The sequence below is a fragment of the Psittacula echo genome (genome assembly GCF_963264785.1).
Source record: "Psittacula echo genome assembly, chromosome: 3".
NCBI lineage: Eukaryota > Metazoa > Chordata > Aves > Psittaciformes > Psittacidae > Psittacula > Psittacula echo.
In genome coordinates, this window is record NC_137736.1 from 90,010,365 (window position 1) to 90,027,913 (window position 17,549).

Consider the following 17,549-nt stretch of genomic DNA (forward strand, 5'->3'; position numbering starts at 1 on the left):
TTTATTTCCCCTCCTCCCTCCCCCCTCCCCTCCCCACCCGGGAATATAAATAAAATAGAGTCACAAAACAGCTAACTTTGCTAGGGTTTTGGGTTTTGTGAGATATGAGCCTACAAAGCTCATATCTCACAAAAAAGATGATCTACAAATCCTGAGGCTGCAAACAGTTGAGATGACAAGACAAAATAATTTTTTTGTAGAAAAGGGTCATTTTCATAGGTACAATTGTGTTTGCAGGTAAAGAATCATAACACCAAGTAATTATTTTGTTTGTTAAAGGACCTCTGGAAGTCATCTGGATGAACGTTAAACAGAAGTTTAAAATGCATTGCAGTTTGTGCACCATTATGCATAGAAGGGCACACAGGAGAGACCACAATTCAGTCCACAAGAGCTTACACTTCCTAGTGATGATGCAGCACAGGGCACAGTCCCTGGCAGCCAGTGCAGCAACTATCCCTATAACGCCAGCAGCTTTGACCCAGTTGGAGCTCCTGAGGATGAATGCAGCTTTGCCAGTCTGGGACTTCTTGCTGAACACAGGACCAGGTTCAATGTGTTCCATCCCACAGGATATGAATGCTCATGTTCTATGTTACCAAGTAAAGGAGCTGTGGAAGGAGGTCAGCAGACTGTTCAGTGTCAGGGATGCAAAGAAAGAAATTGACAGGGTCTTCTGCAAGACACTGTACCTTCAAAAGCCTGAACTCCAGATGTACTGAGGAGGTGTAAGCAGTTTGACCTTTCGGAATGGAAATTGAAACTTCTGTGATAGTGAAGACTGGAAGCTCATGACTTCTGGCACAAGGAGGATAGCTCCGGCTTTACCTGCAGAATAGGGTCAGTGTTCTGATTGCAGAAGAGGCCCTCTGAGACACCAGGGCATGCAAGCGCAGATGCTTTGCTCCTTGATCTGGTCAGTGAGCGGGGACAGGCTTCAGAAGGGGAGAAAAGATTCTATGGATTAACATTTGGTTGGTGTCCTGAGTTCAGCTGTAGCAGTCCCAGTAAATTTCTTTCTTTTCATCCCTGGTGCTGCACAGTCTGCTGACTTCCTTCCACAGCAGTTTTTCTTAGCGACACAGAGCATGAGTATTCATATCTTGTGGGATTGAATGCATTGACACTGGTCCTGTGTTCAGCAAGAAGCCCCAGGCTGGGGCTTCTCCAGATTTCTTACAGAATTTATCTAGGTCTTGGAAGGCTGCTGTAAGGTCTCCCCAGAGCCTTCTCTTCTCCAGGCTGAACTAGACCAATTGTCTTAGACTGTCTTCATAGGAGAGGTGCTCCAGGCCTCTGATCATCTTTGTTGGTCTCTTTCTGGACTTGCTCTAACATTCCTCTTGTGTTGGGGACCCCAGAGCTGAAAGCAGTACTGTATTTCGGGTCTCACAAGAGCAGAGTAGAGGGGTGGGATCACCTCCTTCAACCAGCTGGTCATGCTTCTTTTGATGCAGCCCAGGACACGGTTGGCTTTCTGGGCTGTGAGCTCACACTGCTGGCTCATGTTGAGCTTTTCTGCAACCAACACCCCCAAGTACTTTTCCTCAGGGCTGCTCTCAACCCATTTTCCACTCAGCCTGTAGCTGTGTTTGGGATTGTCCCGACCCAGGTGCAGGACTTTGCATTTGGCCTTTTTGAACTTCATCAGGTTCACACTGGCCTGCCTTTTGAGCTTGTCAAGGTGCCTCTGGATGGCATCCCTTCCCTGCAGCATGTCAACCCTACTGCATGGCTTGGCGTTATCGGCAAATTTGCTGAGGCTGTACTCAGTCCCATTTCTGCATGTTGCCAACAAAGATATTAAACTGTGCTGGTCCCAATACTGACTGCTCACATCATCACTGGGCTTTAGAAGAGCACACTTCTCTTCAGGAATTTTCTTGCATGACTCCAATGGGATATGGCCCTGGAGAAAAAAGGAGTGCAAGTGAGATGGTTGATATTCAAGGATCACCTCCTCCAAGCTCAGGAATGCTCCATTCTGATGAGGATAAAAATCAAGCAGAGGAGACAGGACACTTCTGTGAATGAGCAAGGCACTCTTGACAAAACACAAACACAAAATGAAAATGCTCAACATAGAAGCAGGAATAGATGACCCATGAGGAGTATAGAAACACTGTCCAAAGAGTGGATAGAAATCTGGCTGGACAGCAAGGTTAAAAATGTTGTGGTGTACAGACTTAAATCCATTTGGAGGCTTGCCACAAGTGGTATTTTCCAGGACTCAGCACTGGGGCCAATTCTATTTAATGTCTTTATCAATGATCAGGATGAGGGCACCAAGTGCACCCTCAATAAGTTTGCAAATTACACCAAGTTGGGTGGGAGTGTTGATCTGCTGGAGGGTAGGAAGGCTACACAGAGGGATCAGGACAGGCTGGATCAGTAGGCCAAAGCCAGTTCTGTGACGTTCGACGAGGCTCAATTGCAGGGTTCTGCATTTGAGTTGCAACAACACCATTTGCATTTATGCATTTTAGTGAGATTAAACTTGTCATAGAACTTAGGATGTTTTGACTAGACCTAATGTAATTAAAATCTGGTCATTTTTATGATTCTTTTCCAACATAAATGATTCTATCTGTGATTCCAATAAATTTTGTTAACACATCCAAAAATTTCTAATCCAAAACTGTTTTAAACTATGTCACTTGGTGTGTATAAAAGTACTGGAAAATCCCATAGGTATTGCTTTCGTTTGATGTGTTTTTTAGTTTCTCAATGAATCAAGTATCTGCTTAGACTCAGCCACTCCTTTGACCTTTTCTTACTATACATCGGTAGAACATTGGACCATTCTGTTTCTCTAGAAAACAGGTTTCTCAGAGATAAAGACATACTGATGTCTGGCGAACCACTAATCTTGTCTAATAATGGTAGTGAGAATTTGATGACAAATTCTTCCACTTTTCTCCAGAACTGTTAGTGCTTTCTTAGCCTGTTGTATCCTGCACTGTAAGATACCTGTCTTCTTTGGCTACTGATTTATGTAGGTCTTCCCAAGATACATATGTGGAATGGTAGTTCTCTTCCCAGGATCTTTCTCTTCTGTCTTAATTTCTAAACACCACAACAACAAAAAAGAATTATAAAAAAAGTTCTATTAGGTACTGCTGAAGATACACATGTGAAGAAAACACTCTAAGGGACTTTCATATAAAATTATTTAGTTTTGCTTTAATGGGCATACTAATTTTATTTATTTTTATATAATTTCATCAAAATAGTAGATATTCAACAATGTTGTAATAAACTTGTAGATATATTCTGCATTTTTTTCTATTTGATGAGCAATAAACTATATACAATATGCATAGCATTTTAACGCAAAACTGGTGAAAAAAATAGGGTGGGTAGAGAATATATACAGTAAAGCATAAGTATTATAACCATACTTAGCTGTGAACTTAACTGTAAAGTGACTTTCACAGCTTGAGGTTTTGGTTGAGAACTGAATGTTTTATTTACAGCATGAGCTAACTAATCAACAAAACCAATTTTGGTGCATACACTACAGGTTTCCAGGACATCTCTGGTTCTGCTTGCTCAGAAAGAATTTGTCTTTGTGGGAGTTTCACGGTTACCATACACAGTGTGATAGCTGCAGCTGATAGTCTACTAGTTTTCCACAAATTCAAAACAGTGCGGCTGAAGACATTTGCAAAGATTTTTTGTGCTCTAGTTAATGAATCACAGAAAGGTACTGTTGGAGGCAAGGAAGCTGGATATTAGGTAAGTTTTAACATTGCTAAATGTTTAAAGGCAAAAATTACATTTTTCACTAAATTGGCAATAAGCAATGTTTTATGTGATGGTGAAGCTATAAAGTCTCTTTTTCAGACTACAGTCAAGAAATTCATAAGCTTTGCATTCTTTTACAATAAATATTAATATTATGAACTTCCCACCCATCCCCTCCCCTTTTGTACAGTAAAGGAGAATTCTATAAGGGCTACAGAGTTATGCAAGTAACTAAGTCTCTGACTAGGACCTGTCCTGATGTTAAGCTAACAACAGTATATGAAAAACTACTTCTATTGACAAGAGAAATTTTTGTATGTAATAGATAACAGTGCAACAGCTGGCAAATGTTAATGACCGCACTATGAAGCACAATCACATCACAGGTGCTTAGGAGACAGCCATGTGAGAACTGACTGAATATCACAGATTGCTGGCAGGGGACCTTTACAGAAATACAATTTCCTGAAGCCAATAGCACCTCAATAATCATAGATCAGTATCTATAATATAATAATATAATATCTATATATATAATATTATAATATAATAATATAATATCTATAATATAATAATAATAGATCAGTAATGCCATAAAGGTCAGAGATTACCTTGGCAATTGTACTAGAAATGGGAAATTTGGGTGCACATGTAGCAAAATTGAGACTAAATGGGAAAAATAATTGAAAGTTGCATGTTTGAGAAGAGATTGAGAAGAAAAATGAAAGCTACAACGAGATCTAGAAAGAATGTGAAAAAATGGAAAAGAGATAACAAGTTATGTGATCAGTGCTGTCTGGATTTACCCATTGGGCAGCCGTGATTTTGGTCTCCACAGCCTATATCATGTTCCATAGGCATAAAGGCCAGAGAGCAAAGTGCTGGTACAACCAGACATCTCAGAACCAGGGTGAAGGTGCCCATTTCAGGCTGGGCAACACTGATATCTATCTACCACTTCCTAAAAAAAGGTGACTGCAGTTATGTAGACAATTAATTTCGGAAAATATAAAAGAAAAAAACATCAAACAGAACCTCTTAGTTCATAAAAACTGTATAGACCTTTTAATGGATTGGAGGAGAGGGAGGGCAGGGGCATGCTCCACAGACTCTATGTTGTGGTTTAAGCCCAGGCCGTAAGTCAGCCACGCAGCCCTCTTGCTCACTTCCCTCCCATTTCTTCCCCCTCCCCCCGCCCCACCCCCCATGTCCCAAAGGGACAGGGAGGAGAATTGAAAGAATGTAACTCCCACAGGTTGAGATAAGAACAGCCCAGTAACAAAGGTATAACACAAAACCACTACTGCTACCACCAATAATAATAATCATAAGGGAAATAACAAGGGACGAGAATACAATACCACCCATCAATACCCAGCCCGACAGAGCAGTGAGCCAGCCCTTCTGGGTAACTGCCCCCAGTTTTCATCCTGAGTATGACGTGCTATGGTATGGAATACCTCTTTGGCTAGTTTGGGTCAGGTGTCCCGTCTCTGCTTCCTCCCAGCTTCCTCTCCACCCTGGCAGAGCATGAGACTCAGAAAGTCCTTGGTCAGACTAAACATTTGAGCAGTAACTAAAACCATCGGTGTTATAAGCGCTGTTCCCAGGCTAAAAGTCAAAAAATCAGTGCTGCACCAGCTACTAAGGAGAAAAAATGACTGCTATTGCTGAACCCAGGGCACTCTATTAATCTGTAGAATCTGTAGATAATAAATAAATATCTAGTAAGTTATGCAATAATTTTTCTCATTATCAGAGATTTCCTTAAATATTTTGTTTTGTTTTGTTTTTTTTGTCTAAGCAAGGAAATAACCACATTTGACATCTGTGTAATCTATGTAAAAGGAAGAGGAATTTCAAAAAGGTTCATTCATTTCCTTCTGGTCTCAAAAGCCTGTCAGCAGAATTTCAGGGTAAAATTGAAATCAGTATGATTCCAGCAAAATTGCAATTCATTTTTAATCAGTTGTTGAATATCAAAATCAAAAGCACCAGTATAGATTCAGTACCTTAAGTTAACAGACAGATGCCAGTGAGAAAAGCAAAAGACTATAGAAACTACCAGAATTGTTTTCCTACTTCTTTTACAATGAAAGCTTAAAAAAATTTGGTTTCTTCAAAAGTTTTCCCTAGGAAGATTTTCTTAATAATTAACTCCACCACTGGCTGGCCTCTTATCACCTGAAAAAAGTAATCAAAGCCAGTTAATCCTTAGAGGCTATAAGGAGCTTGTAGGTGAATGGTTCCTGCTCACATGAATGGTTCTGGTTTTAAATTTCTTACCGGTGGTGATAAATTGTTTCTGATTCCTTCATAAGTTCTTTGTTTGTTGTTGTGTAGTTTCCTTTAACAAACATATTGGTTTCTTACTTGTTTTATTGGGTGCAGGTGCCTAAGTGCTGGCAGTGGAGGCTGCAGGGTGATCTGTGAGGAGAGGCTGGGGCAGCACTGTGTCTGACACAGCCAATTCCATCCAGCTCCAACTGACCACTGCAGGGCACAGCTGAGCCCCCCCAGAAAAGAAGGTAGCACTTCAGGCAAAGTATGCTTAAGAAAGGGAAAAAAACACTTCCTGACAGTAGGGAATGAGGAAAAACGTGAGAGAAATAGCCTTGCAGACACGAAGATTACTGAAGAAGGAGGGGAGGAGGTGCTCCAGACACCAGAGCAGAGATGTCCCTGCAGCCCACGTTGCAGACCATGGTGAGACAGCCTGTGCCTCTGCAGCACAAGGAGGATCCACACGCCAGAGTAGCAGGATGCCTGAAGGAGGCTGCGCCCGTGTGGCGAGCCTGCACTGGAGCAGGCTCCCGGCAGGACCTGTGGCCCCACGAAGAGAGAAGCCCCCACTGGAGCAGGTTTGCTGGCAGGACATATGATCCCATGGGGGACCCATGCTGGAGCACTATGTTCCTGAATTACTGCACCCCATGGAAGGGACCTACACTGGATTAGTTTGTAAAGGACTGTAGTCTGTGGGAGAGATCCCACGCTGGAGCAGGGTAACAGCATGTCATAGTTTAACTCCAGCCAGCAATGAAGCACCACGCAACTGCCCACTCATCTCCCCCTTCTCTTCCTCTTCCCCCCCACAGTGGGATGGGGATAAGAAATAAAGGAAAAAGTGAGAACACTCATGGGTTGAGGCAAAGACAGTTTAATAGGTAAAGCAAAGCTGTGCGTGCAAGCAAAGCAAATCAATGACTTCATTCACCACTTCTCATCAGCAGGCAGGTAGGTGTTCAGACATCCCCAGGAAAGCAGCGTTCCATCATGTGTAATGGTTCCTTGGAAAGACAAACACCATCACTCCAAATGTGTCCCCTCACTTCCTTCTTCTTCCCCAGCCTTATATGCTGAACATGACACCATAGGTACAGGATATCCCTTTGGTCAGTTGGGATCAGCTGTCCTGGCTGTATCCCCTCCCAATCCCTTGCCCACCCCCAGCCTACTCACTGGTGGGGTAGGGCGAGAAGCAGAAAAGGCCTTGACTCTGTAAGCACTGCTCAGCAGTAACTAAACATCCCTGTGTTATCAATGCTGTTTCCAGCACAAATGCAAAACATACCAGCTACTATGAAAAAAATTAACTCTACCCTTGACAAAACACTGCACACTGCACGAGGAAGAAGTGGCAGTAGAGATGAAGTGTTATAATCTGACTGCAACCCCCACTTCCCACCCCCCTGCGTGGCTCAGAAGGAGGAGGTAGAAGAGTGAAGTACTTCAATTCCTTCAGGAATGGAAGAGTGAAGTATAGCCTGGGAAGAAGTCAGGCATGGGGGGAGGTATTTTTTGTTTGTTTTGGTTTTTTTTCTTTTTCCTCACTGCCCTACTCTATTTTTAATTAGCAATAATTTTTTTTTTCCCCTAAGTTTAATCTTTTTTGCCTCTGACAGTAAGTGGTAAGTGATCTCCCTGTGCCTATCTCAACCCACAAAGATTTTCATCCAGTTTTTTCCCTTTGTTCTGTTGAGCATGGTGAGAAAGTGGCTTGATGGACACCTGGCAACCAGCCAAGGTTAAGCTATCATACTTGTATATATGCAGAAATTTCCTAATTTGACTAAATAAATAAAATCAGAGCAATAGTGTTGAGTTCCTTACTGAATATGCTGTCCTTCATTCTGCATTTCAGTTTTATCAGTAGTTCACAGAAGAATAAAACCCAAGAACAGGTAAATATGATACAGAAATATGAATGCTGTCTTCTCTAGTTTAACTATTACCTTGCTAGTTATACATGGAACACAAATCTCCTGATAAGGGAAATAGGAGCTATTTAGGAATTAGGAGCTATTTATATAGGCTTAATCATATCTAATCATCTAAGCCAATTTACTGAGCTAATAAATATATATTTAGAATTTCTCTCGGGGGGGGGGAGAAATTCCTTGGATATATGAAATAGCCAATGACCATCCTTTTATTATGTCTTAAATTAATCTTAATTTGAAAAGCATTTGAACAGAACGGAAGAAAACATAGCTCAAAACCAATAACCTATAAGCATATCTTATTTTTCTGTAAAGTTAGAAAGCCGTATCTCAAAGGATCATTTTCTTCAAAATCTGTTAAGGCCTTTTTCTCTTTCCTGCTGTGCATTTTACACTGGTTTCACACAGTGGTGATAAATGAACTCTTTCCCTTTGAGTCTTCTGCCTCTCAGAATGGCTTTTAAGCCTCATAGCTTTCTTTCAATTTCTTCTCTTCCACTTTGACAGAACAAATTTTGTAGCTCATTGGAAATAGAACAAAACAGAAAAAAAAAAAAATCCCCCAAACCCTAAACTCTCTTTCTAGTTTTAAAAAGGGGACCTGATAATCTTCTAAAATAAATGATCTCAAAGATGACATTTTTTTAGGGCCACAGAATAGCACAAAATAGCACCTCTCCTATGAAGAAAGTCTAAGAAAGTTTGGATTGTTCAGCCTGGAGAATACTCTAGGAAGACCTTACTGCAGCCTTTCAGTTCTTGAAAGGGGCCTGTAAGAAAGATGGGTGGACTTTTCAGCAGGGCCTTTTTGCAATAGGGTGAGGGGTAATGTTTTTAAACTGAGAGAGGGAATATTCAGGCTGGACATGAGGAAAAGAATTTTTACAATGAGGGTGGTAAAATACTGGAACAGGCTGGCCAGAGAGGTGGTGGATGCCCCATTCCTGGAGACATTCAAGGCCAGGCTGCATGTGGTTCTGGGCAATATAATCTACTTGAAGATGGCCCTGCTCATTGCAGGGGGTTGGACTAGATGACCTTTGAAGGTCCCTCACAACCCAAACTATTCTACGATTCTATGATTCTGTGATTCTATGATATAATAGAAAACTTCATTCAGAGGTGACACTGCTATTCTTATGCTGTTGTGCACTCCCTTTGACACTTGACTCCACATAAAAAGTAGCAGAATTGCTGAGTTGCAGTGAACCCCCTGAAGGGGGGAAAACCACACAATTTTTATATTCTCAACTGGAAATTTATACCAAATTTCTTCTCAGTGCCATAATTCTATTAACATCATGCAATCTGCTATTAACTTACTCTAGAAAATGAGACATGAGAGTCAGGCTCCTTGTCTCAGATAATTTTTTTAAATAGTAGCTGAAAAAGAATAGTCTCCGTGGGTGACAGCAAAATTAACAAACCCTGATGCGTACATGTGGAACAAATTCCTTGCATATCCTTAGAGTCATCATTATACAGGTTCTCAGTAGAGTGCTTTCTTTTAATCTTCTTACATTCTAACAAAGAGTTACATATCCTTTATCCTGTCCTAAGGCATGAAAGCTTTTGTTTGATGCAAAAACTACAGCAGTTTGTTTTTGGGGGCTTTTGTTGGGGTTTTTTTATGTGTTATTTTTTCCCCCTCCATTGAGAGTTTTGTAACCTATGTGGGAAATATGAAATTCAGGCTGGTCATTCAGACTAAAAAAAAGTCCAAACACTGTTATCCTTTTTGTAGTTATACTTTACATCCTACAATAACATACCCACAAAGCCTAATCTGTTAGACTGTTTGGACCTGTGAATACGCATTTACAGTAGTTATGATACAGTTAACTATATAAAACTTATTTTCAAGAACTTTTCTCTGCTCCCCACACCTTCATGAGTAAGTCAAAACATCTGTGACAAAACAGTTCTACCCAGAAGACTGAGTATTTAGTTCCATAAGTCATTTATTTCTCCTTAGGTAAAGGATGGGGACCTAGCTGGGTTTCCTCTCATGACTGAGAGACATAACAAAGTATGTTTTTTGTCAAAGTGTATTTGGTAGAGTATATATATTTACATTCATCATGACTGTCACAAAGAAGCAGGAAAACATGGGTGTGCAGCTGGTATATGACCTTCATATTTGGCTGCACTGGGGTGCCTGGCCAACCCTCTCAGTGCAGACAACAGTGAGATCATTACAAACTGCACAGCCCCACAAGTAAACGATTATAAATCTGGCATAAAGGTGGTTGTTTTCCTAAGGATATAAAGGCAGGACTCTCTTATACCAGAATCCGAAGCCTCACCTATGGGTGGATGCACCATGTAAGAATTCCCCCAGCTACCTCAGACTCCCGGCATCAGCTGCAACAGCACTTCCCATCTTGAAGTGTGGGCCTGGATGATGATTTGATGGTAATTGATGATGTATTTCTTCTTAGCCACTATTCTCTCTATGCACTAATGATTCGACGCATTGCTAATTTTCCTCTATACTTTTTTGTCTCACCTGCTTTACTGCTATGTAGAGAGATATATATATATATACCGGATTTGTATTATTGTCCTCCTTTGCTTTAGTGTGCTTATTCACTTTAGTGTGCTTGTTTAATAAACTGTGCATGTTATACAGCTGGTGTATGATTGTTTTGTTGTGTACCCTGCCTGTCAGCAGAACACCTCAAAGACTCATTTGGCCTACATTAGAAAAAGCTTTGCAACATTTCAGAAAATAATTATTTTCACTTTTTTCTGGTATAGAAAAGAGAGCTGTAGAAAGACCCAAGTATAATCTGCATGGAATGACTGCACAGAATGGTTAATTCACCTTAATTCTATCAATTTCTTGAACCAGCATGTACTCTTGATCTGGAGTAAACCTGCTATAAAGGGCTTATATAACAACACAAATAAAGAAACAGCCAGATACTGGTCACAACTGTCTAGCACAGGCTTCTTCTTAGATGACGTGCCTCATATGTTTTTCTGTTACAGCATCTGTAAATACTTTTAAAATAAAACTGCAGGCTGTTGTTCAGAATGAAAAATAAATGAAATATGAAGCTAATGGTTAAGAAACGTCAATCTAGAGTAAATTAATGCAGTCACTGAGCAGGAGAGCCAATGCAAATTCAGATTACAGAAATGCCTCAGTCAGAAACTAGTAGTATTATGTCAGGGCTTAAAATAGCGATATATTCAAGAATATTTAAACCTTGGCTTTTCTACTGGTATAATGAATTAACGATAGTTTTGATGCTAAGTTTTATGATTTGTGCTGGGAAATGGACTGAGACTACTAATGCATTCCTCATTAATCATTGAAAGATAATTACTTTCAGTTACTATCACATGGACTGGATTTGAAGCAGTGCCTTTAAGGATAAAAAGGAGTGTACACAGTTAACAAATACCAGGATCAAAATTCTGGGTCATTATTTTTAACAGTTTTGTTTTTATCATGCACAATGCAGCTCAGTAAAACGCCAATAATGCATTGTGAAATACATATATGAACAGATGGAAGATTAAGATGCAATGTTTTAGTCATTACCAGAAAACTGAACAGAAAGTTTGGCCTGTTTCAGTTTAGGCTGGTTATTTTTTTTTGTTTTATTGTTGGTTTTTTTATTCATCAATACCTTGGTTTTAGATCCAGAGAGATACATGGTTACTATGTAAGCAGTTAAAATTTTTTGCACCATCACAGTCTAGAACGCATTAGTAAATTACTGTGTCACTTATTTTTTCAAAATCCATTTCAATGAGCTGTGAAGTCTATTTTGGAATCAGCTTATTTGAACTGGTGAATCACTTGCCAAAAAACATAGCAAACCACTGTTGCTAATATGTAAAGAAAACTATGATGGCACGATTTTCTTGGACTGGCAAACAGCACTCTGGAAATATACAATACGAGATAGATGATGATACATTTTAAAATTAAAGATTAATTCTACTTTAAAAATTAAGTCTTCAAGTAACTGGTTTTGAACTAGCTTTCCATAAAAACATCATGAAAAAGTTGAATAATATTTTCCTAAGAAAGTGACAGATAGTTTGTTTCACTGATGTTAAATTGCATAAAATGAAGACATAATTTTAATAGGTAAGTAGCAGAAAATCCTATGTAGGAAAAGCTGTCAAATTCTGTGGCAATACTAGTTATGTTCCTGAAAAGTTTGCACTTGAGGCGAGATGTAGAACTCCTAGGCTCAAACATCATCAACGCTGAAATGACCTTTTTTGTCTAAAAGATATTTCAAGTGTTATTTCCACACATATAGTGCCCCAGGTTGCTACAGAGAATTGAAGACAGTATTCGTATAAAGAAATGCAGTGTCACCATATGCCCAGCAGGCTTAAAGCTGTTGAAAACTTTGCCTGTGGAATTCATTAGAGTAAAACCTGGTTTACACTACCCTGAATGAATAGCAGCAATAATACAACAGCCACGGTCTCAAGATACAGAAGTGCAATTTTCTCTTTGTTATGAACTATAATTGGTGAATATATTAGTATTTGCAACTTGCAAAGAAAAGAGATATTGCCTGCTATTGGTTTCACAAATATTTGTAACTGCTTTGCATCCTTTGCTTTCATGAAGGGTATGACAATCAAGTGCCATGGACTGGAAGGAAAGAAGTGTGATATTGTTCTTAGAAAACTACATGCTCCCCTAGCTAGTATGACTGCATTACAGGAATCTTTCCTAAGTACAAAATTAGAGATATATATTCATTTATCTGTGAGAGAATTTTCTGTAAAGTGCACCTCTTCTCTATAGGTGGCACAGAATGCAATTAATTAATTCCTAGCATTAAAATGAGACAACATTTATGCAGGAGATTAATAAACAGCAAGCAGACTTGATGTACTGTTAACATTTGCTTCAGTTTATTTTTAAATGATATGTTGCCTTTTCATAAATACACAATCATTAGTAAAAGGCATTAAACAAATGTTGAACAGAAATAAAAACAAATCATTTTGCTAGACTGGTTATGCTTGAGGCAAACACAAGGATTGGATATTTTTTGCTTTACTTTTTATTTTTTTAAATAAATCAGCAATATTATTTCTGTTCATTTCATCATCATTTAAGCATTTTCCTGGTTGCCTTCTGCAATATGCTTTTAGAATTAATAAGGAAACAGAATGTTGCAGATTTAATAATTGCTTTATAGGTTTATGTGACAGGTATTACAGTAAAGCAGTATTTTTAGAAGTATTTTTCCTTCTTCATTTTCCTCTGTAAATTGGCAGTAATTTGTGACACCTTTATTACATATTCTCTAGAACATTAGCAAAGGTATTGAAGTTTGCTTTTGTCCAAATACTCAGCTGGTAATAGATTATGAAGATAAAAATCAGATAAAAATCTAGGCTCGGTGAAAAAGCGAAAACTCTCACTTCTCAAAATGTTTAGGCATGCATGCATCTATTCTATTCATTATATTCAAGGCTAAAGTGGTCATAATATAACATTAAAAAAAAAAAATACAGCAGTATACATCTGCTGTATGTCCAGGTATGGCCCCATGTTTGTTTGGTGCAATAAACCAGCAAATAAAATAAACAGCAATAAAATAACCATGCTATGAAACTCAGTCAGTTGAAGGGACCTTTTTACCCTTAAAAACATAACGCCATCACCAAACATCGTATGATATCAAAAAGAACAACTTTGAGAGCCAATAAATCAGCATTGTGCCTTGGTCAGATCTGTTGTTATCTCAACCCTTCGTGCCCCACGTTGGGCGCCAAAAAGAACTGTCGTGGTTTAAGCCCAGGCCATAAATTAGAACCATGCAGTCTACTTCCCCCCCACACACACCTTTCTTCCCTCCGCTCCTGGAGGGATGGGGAGGAGAATCAAAAGAATGCAACTCCAACGGGGTTGAGATAAGAACAGTTTAATAACTAAGGTATAACACAAATCACTACTGCTACCACCAATAATAATAATGATGCAGGAAATAACAAGGAAGAGAATACAATCGCTCACCGACCAGTACCTCACCCCCACCCTGCAGTGATCCAGCCCTTCCGGGCACTCTCAGTTCTACATCCTGGGCATGTCGTGCTGTGGTTTGGAATACCTCTTTGGCTAGTTTGGGTCAGGTGTCCTGTCCCTGCTTCCTCCCGGCTTCTCCTCCTCCCTGGCAGAGCATGAGGCTCACAAAGTCCTAGGTCAGGATAAACATTCTGACCAGCAACTGAAAACATTGGTTTTATCAGTATTATCCCCAGGCCGAAAGTCAAAACACAGCACTGCACCAGCTACTAAGAAGAAAAAAATGACTGCTACTGTTAAACCAGGACACAAGTAGATATGAAATTACAAACTTCAGGCTTCTAATTCTTTAATTCAAAGAAAATATTCCCCTGGCTCTTTTTTTTTTTTTTTTTTTTTCCCCATCTGAAAAGACCAAGATCAGCTAGATCTGAAGAATGAGTTCTTGAGTTATGAATAGCAAGCATGTCAGTTTTCTTCTTTGTATGCACTACAAGAAGAACTGTTGTGAAATGTATTTATCTTTGATTATTATGTTTTGATTTTAGGTCTCCTTGATCTCTCTTCCTCCTCAGAACACACCAACAAAAAACGCTCTTTCTGAAGGTATATGAGACAGCTCCAGTACAATGCGACTTCAGTACTCTGCATGCAGTGTTTCTGCATACAAAACGCTTTGAGCGTTTCCTCTATTTGCTCATCTCCCTTGCCAGTGCAGTCTACTGTGGAGCTAAGGAGTCAGCTATCACCAGCAAGAGTGGTGGGTGGAGAATCAGTCTTAGAGATGGCATACATTCAACAAGAAAGGAGTTGCAGAAAAAGAAGTCAAAACAAATAAAAACAAACAAAACAAATTAACACCAGCACACACACACACCCCCACAGAATAATAAAAGGTTTAAGAACCATCACCATAGACAATATGGGCAATTGGTATCTACAAGAATATGGCAGCATAAATGCACTGCGCCTACAGGTTGCTGATTTTGGGCAAGACTAATACTCAGTTCAGGATTTTGGATTATCTAATTGCAATGTGAAATAACCACAGTGGTGTAACTCAGCTGAAATTCAATATATAATGTTCTGAATCTCAGTTCAGAGCGTGTGGCAAGACTGGTTTAAACAGAATTTATACACTTAGTTCCAACAGAACCTGGGATACAGAATTTTTGTCTTCAGAATAATTTCTGTTTTGAGGAAACCAGAATTTGCAACAGATCATTGTGAAATACTTCTGTAAGTGCATAAGTAATCTTGAAAAAAGATTTTTCATAAGAATCTGTTTTATCATGTATATATCTTGATGAGCAAAATTCTAGGTATATAGAATTTATGACTACTGAGTTAATAAATGAAGTTCTTTTAAACACAGAACAATACCTGTTGGGGCTATCTCTTTTTGGTTTGTTTTTGGGGGTTTTGTTTGTTTGTTTGTTTGTTTGTTTGTTTTTATGTGGAAGAATAAATGCTACTGTTTAAATTCTTGTCAAAAATGTATGTAAAATCTTTGCATAGAGATTCAGGGCAGTTAATCTCTTTTTTGAGATATAGGATGGACACGACAAGACTTTCTGAGGTCATTAAGAGCCTTCTGATTTTATGTGTTGGGACTGAATTTGATTTTTACTGGGTTTTCTCAACATAATAAAAGTCTGATGCATTTTACATTAGAAAAAGCTAAGCAAGGAAAAAATAAACTGGTGGGGAAAATAATCCTTGCTAACTAAACAATTTAATCTTTTCAAAATATATAAAAAAATCTAATTATATTTTAGTAATAATAATTATCTATTTCCAAAAGAAGTGTCATCATGTAACTATCACACCAGTTAATTGTCAATTGGTGATTCTGTCATTTAATCTTAATATCACCATTTTACATGTCAATTAAATTACTTTAAAAAATAATTACTTAAAAAAAGACAGTAACAGAAATGACAGAATAGTCTGTAATTCTGGTTTCACTGAACTTAAAAATCTTTAGATTACGTAATTAGGCTGCAGCTGAGACATATCCACCACTTCTGTACCTCACAGAGTGTAGTCAGTTCACGTTAGAGTAAAGCTTAAGGAGTTATTATCAAGGCTGTAGGCATTCTTATGTCTCTTCACTGTCTTTCAAAGATCCTGAATTTTCACTTATTAGTTTTCATAGAATTATAGAACCATAGAATAGTTAGGGTAGGAAAGGACCATAAGATCATCTAGATCCAACCCCCCTGCCATGGGCAGGGACACCCCACACTAAACCATGTCACCCAAGGCTCTGTCCAACCTGGCCTTGAACACCAGCAGGTATGGAGCATTCACAGCTTCCTTGGGCAACCCATTCCAGTGCCTCACCACCCTCACAGTAAAGAATTTCTTCCTTATATCAAATCTAAACTTCCCCTGTTTAAGTTTGAACCCGTTACTCCTTATCCTGTCACCACTGTCCCTGATGAATAGTCCATCCCCAGCATCCCTATAGCCCCCCTTCAGATTCTGGAAGACTGCTATGAGGTCTCCACGCAGCCTTCTCTACTCCAAGCTGAACAGCCCCAACTTTCTCAGCCTATCTTCATACGGGAGGGGCTCCACTCCCCTGATCGTCCTTGTGGCCCAACTTGCAGAAGGAAGTTGTCTTCCACACAATCGAGGAACCTCCTGGATTGCTTGTGCCAGGCCATACGGTCCCTCCAACAGATATCAGGGTGGTTGAAGTCCCCCATGAGAACAAGGGCTTGCAAGCCTGAGTCTGTTTGTGTCTATACAGCGCTTCATCCACAGAGTCCTCTTGATAAGGCGGTAACAGATCCCCAGGGTAACGTCTCCCATCGCTGTTCTCCCTTTAACCCTGACCCACAAGCTCTTTATTGACTGATCACCTGTCCCCAGACAGAGTTCCATACTCTCCAGCCTATCCTTAACATAAAGAGCAACTCCCCCTCCCCATCTGCTGGGCCTGTGTTTTCTAAAGAGCCTGTAACCTTCCGTTCCAACACTCCAGTCATAGGAGCCATCCCAACATGTTTACATGTTACCCATTATATAAATCCTTGTAGACGTGTACACATCTCTAATTCCTCTTGTTTGTTCCCCATACTACAGGCGTTTGTATAGAGGCATCTGAGCCGAGCTCCAAATAAAGCCGGCTCATTGGCTGGAGTAGCTGAAGTATCCCTACATTGCTCCGGGCATTTATTATAGGTGCTGGCAACTGACTGGGTGTGTTGGGATGGAATGATGCCCCCCTCCCCCAGCACATCTAGTTTAAAGCTTTCTTGACCAGCCTGGCAAGCCTCCTACCAAAACTGCTCTTCCCCTTCGTTGTCAGATCAGCTCCACCAGCCTCCAGTAGACCTGGCCTCCCAAATTGAGTCCCGTGTTCTAAATCCCAAAACCCCTGACTATGGCACCACTGTTCTAACCATTTATTAATCTGTCAAATCCGCCTAGCCTTTTTAAGGTCCCCCCCTTTATCCTGGAGAATTGATGAAAAGACAATCTGAGTTTCAGAGCCCCTAACCACCTCTCCCAGGGCTCTGGAGTCCTTCTTAATGTTCTCTGGGCTACTGCTG